The sequence below is a fragment of the Euphorbia lathyris genome, chromosome 4 (assembly GCF_963576675.1).
Source record: "Euphorbia lathyris chromosome 4, ddEupLath1.1, whole genome shotgun sequence".
NCBI classification, from domain to species: domain Eukaryota; kingdom Viridiplantae; phylum Streptophyta; class Magnoliopsida; order Malpighiales; family Euphorbiaceae; genus Euphorbia; species Euphorbia lathyris.
Window position 1 is genome coordinate 89,968,017 of NC_088913.1, and position 10,988 is coordinate 89,979,004.

At 34.5% G+C, this 10,988-nt stretch overlaps 1 long non-coding RNA gene across 2 annotated transcripts; it reads left to right on the forward strand.

Annotated features, from left to right (window-relative positions):
* Positions 1–7,758: 7,758 nt before the first annotated feature.
* LOC136227896 (uncharacterized) lies at positions 7,759–10,714 on the forward strand. 2 transcript variants are annotated; one of them, XR_010688321.1, is made up of 5 exons: positions 7,759–7,989; positions 8,953–9,050; positions 9,142–9,210; positions 9,932–10,121; positions 10,236–10,714. It is a non-coding gene; the product is annotated as an uncharacterized lncRNA (long non-coding RNA). The 2 variants fall into 2 exon arrangements; XR_010688320.1 differs by having other exon boundaries at positions 7,759–9,050.
* The last annotated feature ends 274 nt before the right edge of the window (positions 10,715–10,988 follow it).

Below are 10,988 nucleotides of genomic sequence, written 5' to 3' on the forward strand. Positions count from 1 at the left end.
TAGAAATTCTATTAAAGGGCGGATACATCCTGCGCAAAGGAAATCCTTAAAAGCTTATCGCAAACTTACTGGGGGACGGCTGGCCACCTACCCCGGGATATGGTGGAAAAGTTTAAACACTTAAAAAAGATCAATAAACATGTGATATGGTGGAATAAGTTTGAAATACTTAGAAAGGGACAGTTCAGGGAATAAGTTTAGACACTTATGTCTCTCCCAAAAAAGCGTATGATCAAGTAAATGCTTAAAGTAAAAGGCATGCATCCAAAGGCAAAAGCTTCTTAAAAAAGCAAGTAAATGTTAAGAAAATGTGCAAAATAATATTGTAGCATTTTTTACATCAAAAAAGACCTTAGACAGTAAGGTCATCAACATTGTCATCAGAAAGAGAGGCGCTTGGATTAACTTCGACGGGCTTCGGGATGGGCTCAAGAGCGAGGTCATATTGGCCTTCTATTGATTCATCCGCCTTAGGGAGATCCTCACCAGGCGCAAAATCACCATCCCTTGCGGCGTCCTTTGTATCAAGAACAACGCCCTCTAAGTCGATGATCTCCCCACTCTTTTTTGGCACAGTAGGAGGAGCAAAGGCTTCCTTGCAAATAATCGCCCTGGCGTCCTCCAAGGAGGCATAATAAACCGCCTCATTCTCAGAAGGCACTTCCACTTGGGGATCATCAATGTCAAACTCTGGGAAATCCCGCAGGAGAGCCGCCAAGATGCGTTCGCCATAGTAATAAGCGCGGAGCCCGCATGACTCCTCTAAGTGTTACCGCTCCTTCTCCCGTCTATCTTGCTCCACCTTCAGCTCCTCAGACAACTTGGCAGTTTCTGAGGTCTTCTCCTCTAACTTCATCTCCAGTTCAGCAATCTTCTCCTTTAAACCGTTCGCCAAAGCGCTTACCGCCTGAGCATCAGACCTGGCAATAGAGGCTTCATCCTCTAACTCCTTGAGGCGGGCTTCATTCACTGTGTTTATAACGATGCCCGCCTTAACAACATTACAATGATCAATGGTCTGAAACAAATAAAAACAAGCAAGTCAGAGAAGAAAATTATGAAAATCACCAAGATCAAGAATATCATGTACCGCTAAAGCTCGACGCTTGATCATCTTGAGGTGGGTTAGGGTTTTATACTTTGCCCTTGTCTCCAAAACATTTGGAAGCTTGCCAATAGCTTCCTCAATATCATTCATTATATGGTCTGAAGCCAGGACCAGCTCGGGGTCGTAGGTGGATAACCAATAACCTCCAAGGTCAGGCTTTGAAGACTAAAAGTCTAATCGAAAAACAGATTAAGACAAAGGTAGATCCCTACATTCTTTATAAAGAACACACCAAGAAAAGAAAGCTTACCTGGGAGAAAGAAGATAAGAATAATGAAACCTTTGGAGCTTTCGTCGGGATCATTAGTTGACCCGATCCGCCAGCGTGCGAAACTTGCCCTTGAAGAGGACAGTCCGCCTTGGACTTTTTGGAAAGAGGATGGGTTTAAGCCTCAGAAGCAGCATGACGCTTCCCATCCTTCTTACTAAGTGCAGCATTTGCCTTTTACTGGGCGACCAAAGCAGCTTGAAGTCTTCGCCTCTCTGCAATAACATCCTTGGCGTTAATTCTCCCACTGCAAGAAGGGGCGAAAGACAGAATAAGTTAATAAGGCGGATCGAAAGAACAGAAACTACCTTCAAAAGCTTTGAAAGAAGTGTAGCAGATCTTGCCATCCTGCAACGTCACTAGGGGCTCGCAAGATTTCATGATAGCCAAGGCTTGATCGTACGCCCAAAAATCATGCTTGAGGGATCGAAGAATCCGCAGGGTATTTTTCTCCTCCTGGCTAAGGTAAAACTTTTGGTTCGCCCTCTCTTTTGGTTTATAGTTCCATCCATCAGGAAACCCCAAAGGTACGCCTTCCGTTATCTTCACAAAGAAAAATCTTTTCTCCCAACGGTGGACATTCGACATCTTACTATGAAAAGGCGAATACCCTTTCAATTTAGAAAAGGTAATATGACTCTCCACTCCGCGCTTTGACATGGTGTGAAGAGTTTGGAAAACACGAGGGCTTAGAATTAATCCCAGATTCGCCGCAAGATAAGTGTCAAGTACTAAGTCTAACCACCCATTTAAGTGTAGTTGGCAAATAGGGATGTAAAAAAAAAATTCAAGAATGTCCCTAATCATCTGGGGGACCGGATAACTAAAGCCCCTCTCAACATGGCTCTGGTAAACTGCAAAATAACCTCTATGAGTAGATGTAGGTCTTTGATAAGGTGTAGGAACCAAGCAAGAAGCTGCTCGGAGCTAAGGGTATAAGGATTGAAGGGTTATTAGAAGAGTGAAATTAAAGTTGGAAGAGGTTACCTCAATCTTAGGGGATTTTACCCCTTTCTTTTTAGGAGCAGAAGAACTGGCTTCCTCCCCTGAGGCAAGGTTTTGGGCCTTCATGGTCGCAATGGGAATAGAAAGCGAAGAAGGAACCAAGGAGGAGTTTAAATTCAAACTCGAAGTTCTCTCAAAAGAAGAAGTAGTAGATGAAAGAAGCATTAAATAAACCAAATTTCAAGAAAGAGCGAAGAAATTGCAGCGAGAGTATGAACTTACATGAAAAATCGAGAGGTAGAGAGAGGGATTAAGCTTCTGCAGATAGTTGAAAATAATTGAAGGAAATGAAAGAAATTGAAGGGAAACCTTTTCTACTTAGTGAAATGATTAAGTAGTTTAGAAATTCGCGTCAAGAACTGCCACCTGTAAAAATATCATTGGCATAGATAGAGGTGTCTGTTAGGCGTAATAAATCCCATCGGCATGCGGGGGAGCTGAGAAGTCCTAAAGAACTCGAAAGGCCATTTAGGGGGGCTTCTGATAATACCCACCATAAAACAAGGAGGACTAAGCTGAAGATATTCCCTCACGAAGAGGGCTTGAAGGGAAAAAGGCAAGATCAAGACCCGCCTCCTAGGCGTATATGCCGTACAGATGGAAATACGGTGTCGTCTCATAAGTCCCCCTTATGATCCGCCACACAACACATAGTGGGAAATACAGTGTCCTCTCATAAGTCCCTCTTATGATCCGCCACACAACACATAGTGGGAAATACGGTGTCGTGCCATGGATTCTTACAAGGATCCGCCCCTTTGAGAAGAATATAGGATCTGCCTCATATGACGATCCGCCTTTATGAAGAAACAAGCAGCTATACGGCGTAACTCACTAGCATTAAACCAACATTGATGTATCCTAAAACCTGTAAGATCTCGGAGGTTAGAGGATGGAGTTAAGCTACATTAAAAGAGCATTACTCTTCATTAAAAGGGCATTAAGAGAAGGTTATTACAGTTATCACTTAAACCTATATAAATACCCATGTAACATGACAACAAAGGTACACTTACACACTATTATCAACCCTGCTTTGTCATTACAGTTTATTCTCTTAATAAGTTTACTGACTTAGGCATCGGAGTGCCCCCGATCGATCCCAACGACGCCTCACATGAACGCTTTACGGTGTTGTTAAATCTACTGAATATCATTTACTTATTCAACTATAAAATATTTTCTTCTCTAATATTATAATCGCATACTCCGATTTTGGTCGTTTTACTTTTTTAAGATGCGTGTAACATATCTTCCACATTTAACTTACTTTTTTCCAACCGAGTGATTAATTGATTGCATTTTATGCAAGTTCAGGGGCTAACTGAATATTTTATGCAAGTCAGTGGGCAAATAATGTATGAGCATCTCAAATAGACTCTTAGTGCACTTTCTAAAAATAATATAAATAATTGACTCTTAGTGATTTAAGAGTGACTAAGATATTTCATCTCCAACAACACTCCTTATTTATTATTTTATTATTAAAATTATTATTTGTTGTTATATTTACCAATAGTGTGAGGAGAGAGACTCATCAATAATAAATTATTAATAAAAAATGAAGTTAAAAAGACACTAAGAGGTGGAGAGATGCTTTCTATTAATAGAGAGGATGAAGAAGCTCTTAATAATTTGAGGAGCCACTAAGAGGCTGTTGGAGCTGATTTTTTATTCTTCCTCCTCAAATTTTAACTTAAGAGCCAACTTAAGAGGTTGTTGAAGATGCTCAAAGCCTTTAAATAACCATGGAAACTAACTAAAAGTTTCCCATAAACTAAAAACAAACCCACCAAACTAACTAATAACTTAATCAGCTGACTGATCATATTTGACTTTAACTGGAATGGAATAAATAACCTCATATTAATACTTCTTTTTCGGAAAAAGGAAAAGGATATACTCTCTTTTATACCAGGTGTATTTAGAATGGAGTTGTGACACGTTACACGCTCAACCGATTGATTGAAAGTACTCCTTTCATTCTGAAATATATATCGTTGTTTAAGACAAAATTTTATAAATTAAGAAGTCATTAAATAAGGTTTAAAAAATAATATTACTCTATAATTTTTTCTGTAATGACTAATTCTCATACAATATTCGCTCTCTTTTAATTAATTGCAATACAATTAAAATAAATAAATTTGTAAAGTGACACAATCTTCTTTCTATTCTCATCCAATATTCTCTCATAATCTTTTCATATTCTTTGAAAGGTGCGTTGTCAAAAGGAAAATTTTTAGTAAGGACAAAATTGAATAAATGAGTAAAATTGAATATGAACGATTTATAATTAAACGCTATATAATTAAGAATGGAGAGACTATTATATAACCGTGCAACGCAATTTCAACCGGTTACACAGAATTTAAGTATTTAAGTATATATAACCGTGCAACGCAATTTCAACCGGTTACACAGAATTTCAACCGGTTACACAGAATTTAAGTATCATATATATTTATTAATCATTCAAAAAGTAGGAAAGGCAATTAAGCTTTTTAAGGGAAATAAATCGGTTGTTTTATGGGTGAGACCAGCATTACTAAAGGGGTCAAATACATAAAAATCATAATTAAATACAAAATTACAACTAACTCATATCATCAAACTTAATTCTTAATATATTATTATTTTTTTATATATTATAATTTTACACTATAATTTAAAAAAATATAGACTCCAATTTATAAATTATAAACCCTAGAAAATATATTCTAGATTTCTAATTTATAAATTCCAATCTTTAAAATATATTAAAAAGTACAGATTTTACTAGTTTGACATGATCTAAAATTATGACTTGACATAGTTGTAAATAATTTTTAAAATACGAATTTCTGTGTAATTAGTCTAATTGGGCTTATAATGGGCTTAAATATGTACTTGGACTCAGTAAATTGGGCTTATTATTTGTGATGAGAACCGAAGGATTACAACCTTATAAATGGGCTTCGTAGATTATTTATTAATGGGTCAAATACATGAATATCATAATTAAGTATAAAATTACAACTAAGTCATATCACCAAACTTAATTCTTAATATGTCGTTATTCTCTATATATTATGATTTTATACCATAATTTAAAAATTCTTGACTCCAATTCATAAATCATAAACCCTCGAAAATATATTCTAGACTTCTAATTTATAAATTTTAATCCTTAAAATATATTGAAAGTACTGATTTTACTAGTTTGATATAATCTAAAATTATGACTTGATATAGTTGCAAATAGTTTTTAAAATATGAATTTCTGTGTAATTTTCCCTTTATTAATTGCACCTTTTAACAAAACTTGTTTTCATTAAAAAAAAAAAAAAAACAAAACTAGTTTAAAAGATAAAAATATTTTTAAATATTATTTCTACAAAAATAAAATATCAAAACTAAATTTTTTATTGTTATAAAATTATACCAAATATTGATGTAGTCTGTAAATATTTATCAAGAAAGTACATAAACTGGTCATTTGTGGAACTTTTATATAGGCATGTTCAAGGGCCGGGCACAACGGGCTTTATCTAAAACCCAGGCCCAACTTAGCTTTCTGTTAATTTAGGCAGGTTTGGTCGGGGTGGATTCGGACTCAAAATTCAAATCCCAAACTCAGTCCATATATGCTCACCTATATATATATATATATATATATATATATATATATATATATATATATATATATATATATATATAATTTTTACTAATAAAAAATAAAATTTATACTTAAAAATAAATATTAATATATAAATATATAAATTTATTAATTAATATTAATAGACGGGTCAGTCCGTGTTATTTTTATAAATCTCAACTCCGTCCAAAAAATAGGTGGACTTTAACGGGTCTGGACCTGAAGACAATTTTTCTTGTACAAACTCGGCCCAACGGACACGGGCTTGGACGGACCGGGCAGGTACCCAAACCCGTGAAGAGGTCTACTTTTATACAAGATTTTATTACTGCAGTTATTTTAAGATTTAAAAAGAAAAATATTTTATATAATTTCCTTTATATAATATTAGTTTGGACTTAATAACTAGAAAAATAAATTAAAAAAAAGTGCTATAGACCCCAAATCCACTTCCAAAAATTAGATTTTATATTATTATTATTATTATTTAGCTATATTAAATAATTTTATATTTATATTTTTTAGATAGTACATATATTATACTTGAATTTATAATTTTTTTTTTTGCTTAGTAACAAATATAAAATACAAAAAAGTATAAATCCGTTTAATTTATGATTAATGATGTCCGTCTGACTGCCGCCTGGTGCCACCCCCGGCCGCCTTACATAAATTTTTTATTCAATAAAATTTATTTTTGAAAAATGTTTCGAATTCATAAAAGGCAATATATAAAATGCAATGAATGGTTAAACATAGAGAGTCCATGGTCTTTTCTGTGGCTACTTTAGGGACCAAAAGTGCAATTAATTAGGTGAAAAAGAAAGTTTATGACAGAAAATGATAATTGTTCATTCCAATTATAAAAAGAAATTCAATGCTATACACTTTAGTCCATTCACGAAAATGACCACTAGCATTATTATTTTCTTTTTCAGAAAAAATTAAATTAGCTGAACTAGTATATATATATATTAGTAGAAGTTAATTTTTTTAACAATTGATAAATTATCATTCAACTAAAATTTAAATTAATTAATAATTAAGATTTGAAGAATAAGTTTTATTACTTAAAAAAAGTATTTGTTGTTTTCCTGTTTGCTGTTACGGTTTGCTGTTTGCCTTTCGGAAAGACTGCTTTTCAAAAAAGCAGGGATTCTCTACTTTTGTAAAAAGCTACTTTTCAGCTGTAAAACGCAAACAAGATGTGTCTAACTGAACACCTAAAAATCTGCATTTTAAAATGAAAAGGCAAACAGAAGGTGAAATGTAGGTAACCAAATACCCCCTAAGTTTTATTATTTCTACACTTTAATCTTGAACCGAATATTTTAGATACATGTATTGTGTTTTGTTGGAAGCAATCACAAAATAAGAATAAATTAGACATGTTTATGAGCAAATATAACATTTTCGGTGATTATCCGGTTATATTGACTACATTCATCGGTTATTATTAAGTTCATATATTCAGATTATGAGGGTGTTTGCTTGCTTATTTTTCACCACCTGTTTTCCTTGTCACTTTGAAAATGAGAATTTTAAGTGTTTGATTAGATATCTTCTGTTTACCCTTTCTAGCTGAAAAGTAACTTTAAAAATAAAGAATCTCTGCTTTTTAAAAAAACAACTTTTTAAAACAACAAACGGCAAACAACAAACAACCACTACAAAAATAATGGGCTTTGGCAGCTCTTTAGTTGCAGCGGTTTATAAAACCGTCCCTTGGGCTGTCTTAGAAGCCCACTACATAATTTGCCCAAGTTTAGTCCTCCTTCAAATATAAACCCTAAGCGAAATTATCTGGATCCAATTCTGGCCTTCCACAGAAGAAACCAACGGCCACAACAGAGCCCACTCTATTACTCCACAGCTAACCATGGAAACGAGTCGGAGCCAGGCGAGCCATGGCAGTTTTTCTCTCCACCGTTTTCTTCCCAAATATTTCCCGACCTACGGTCGCCACCACCGGTAAGACTTCGATACCTATTTTTGTCTCTAATTCGACGATCGACCTCCGTAGACCAACTAAATTACTAACCGCGCGTCAAAGCCTCGTCGTCTAGTCTTATTATTGAAAGAAGTTTTGATCAATCTATGCTTGATTTTCAATTAATAGCTGATTATATGAGCTTGTCTGATAGGAATTGACTATTCGGGTTAGGTGGATGAGGATTCCCCGAATTTACTGAATACTGTGAAAGTGTTTGATTTGGATGGAAATGGAATTCCTATTTCTGATATCTGGAAAGATTGGAAAGCTGTTGCCATTTTGAGTAAATTATGTTTGGTTTTAGCACTAATTTGAGGCTTAATTAGGCATATTAATTCCATCTTATATTTTCTGTTGGTTTTTCAGTTGTGTTTCTCAAACGTTCTGATTATCTTGCTTCCAATAAGGTTGAGCTGTAGCCGATTATCTGAGCTTGAGTTGATGGCGGTCTATATGCGAGGATCTATTTAGATTTGCTATGTTTAGATTTGATTGTTATTTGGAACTTATCTTAATTTAGCTTATGAATTAACCTATTATTATTGGAGTTGCAATGTATTCTAATTGCCAAACTAATGTCTATGTTTTGTTAGCTGTATTTTCATATTCCGATGATATCAAGTATATTGATCAACAAGGTATTTCTTTGTAATGTATCTAATAGTTGTGGAATAAGTTCATGGCATTTTCTGCCCTGCTATATTTTATGGAGTTTTGAACCCATCAGATTGTGGACATGATTATGTTTTATGGTTTTGCTTATGAAATATAAGGATAAGTTCAGTGTCTACAAATTTGGTTTCAAATGTTATGTTTTGTTGCATTAACTTGGCTTGTAAATCTAGGATCTGATGCTTTTGAGATTGACAAATTGGTGTGAGCACTCTATGTTGTAATGAGTGTTTTAGGTGCTAATATGTCTTCTTATTGCTATGATATAGGCAACTAGCTTTTTATACAGGACAAAGAGGTATGAATCACTACAAAAAAAGAGGGCTTTAGCAGACCGCGTCAGCTAAATGTTATTTCATCTGAAGTGGTATTTATGCCCACAAATCTTATTGTTATGGGTTTATCAGTTTAAGATTGTTCTTGTGTGTAATTCAATCTGTGTTTTTAAATGAAATCAGGTCCCTTTGCTGGCATATTTCCTTGAGAAGTGGGAGAAAGATGAAAATGTACAACTTATATTAATCAAGGTTAGTTCTACTTCCTTACATGTAGACAGCTGAATCAGCTTTATACTGAGCTTGTACTATTCCTATTAATCATGGTTAATTCAATCTGAGTTTAATGTTGTGCATGTGAAACCATATAACAACCTCTTATTAGTAAAATAATTTTGTCCTGTTCCTTGGTCAAATTCAGCATACGTACTCTGATTTTCATTAAAGTGCATTTCTCATTATACCAGCTCTGTTGAATGATTTTATACATTGCACCGCTGATGGAGTGGCTACATTTTTGGACTTTTCCTAATATCTATATGAGGATTCTCTTGACGGTTCTCCAATGTACTCGTTCTTCTAATACCATCCACATGTTAGCTTTGAGCATCACCATGATCACAGTAATGAGAATCACGGCTTGAACCTTTCAAGAAGCATAACATGTGTTAGTCTATCCGCATTAACAGTATCCTTTCTTGTTAATACTATGATTGGGGATATTAAGGACTTCCCTTTGTGCTTGGATGGAGACCTGTAAGTTGTGTGTCAACTCATCCACTTTGAATTTCTTCAATTGGTGCAAAGAGAAAAATAGAAAATTTGGAAGTTGAGAGGGAAACAAGACGTGAACCCTTAAGGCATATCTCCTCAACTTCTAGTTTAATTGGTCAACCTAGGTAGACTGTCAAATTTCTGGTCGTTTTTAATTAACATATATGGTCTTATGATTTTCTTTTTTTTCTGATTGCAGGATTTGAAATTGCTTTAAGCATATCACATTCGATTTCTCACATTATGATCGACTTCAATGGAATTTTTTGGGTAAGATAAATCCCATATTTGTTTAGATATGTGAGAGTTTCTCTTGTAGGTGTTATTCCGGCTTCATGCTCATCTGCTTGCATAAAGGCAAGTCAGTTTTTCCCTGAGTTCTCAATTGTGTAAGTCTCTGTTCTGAATTGTCATACATTGATATTTCTACCAGCCTTTCTATTTGGTGACTGGAAGATATTTGTATTCCTTACTAGTCTACATTCTACATTTACATGATTCAGATACTCAAACAAGAACTTATCTTTTGGAGTGGTTGATCTTAGACTCTTCCCAGATGCAGCATACCATGATGGGACCTTGTAGTTATAGGAGGCAAACTACAAGGATGGGTATATATATGATCTTAGACATTTCGTGCTGTTTGGTGCAATTATAGTGACCTGGGTATATATATGAAGCCAGGTATATATAACAAAGGGAAGCACAGCATTGGCTGCCAAAGAGCTCGTGATGTTGCAACATTGGAACTAAGAGGCAATGCCATTAGTGTCTAGGTTTCCAATACGTACGGATGGAGGATCGACAATTTAGAAACAAGAGGGATCTCATGTAATGGTTTTATTTTGATATTTAAATGACATTAGTGTTGCAATATCAAGCTAGTGATATTGAAATGACATACTTCATTAAATTTAGTGTTTTTTAATTTTAGAATCATGTATTGAATTTACTAATATATCAAAAGTTGAATTTTTTGATATTATATGTTCTTTTTGAATTGATTTGTACAATTAAATTAATCAATAATTATTGTAGGTAGCAAATTCAAATGTAAAAAGTAGTATATATAATAGATGATGCATAAATTATGTTGGGGCGGTTTTAACTGCCCCTAGAGTCAAAAGGGATTCTAGAATCAGGTGTAGGGGCGGTTAAAACCGCCCCTATAAATTCGTCGCTAATTTTTAGTCTACCCCGTCGGTAATGATTTTCGTCGCTAATTCGTAGCTCCGGTCCCCTTTGGCGACAGTTTT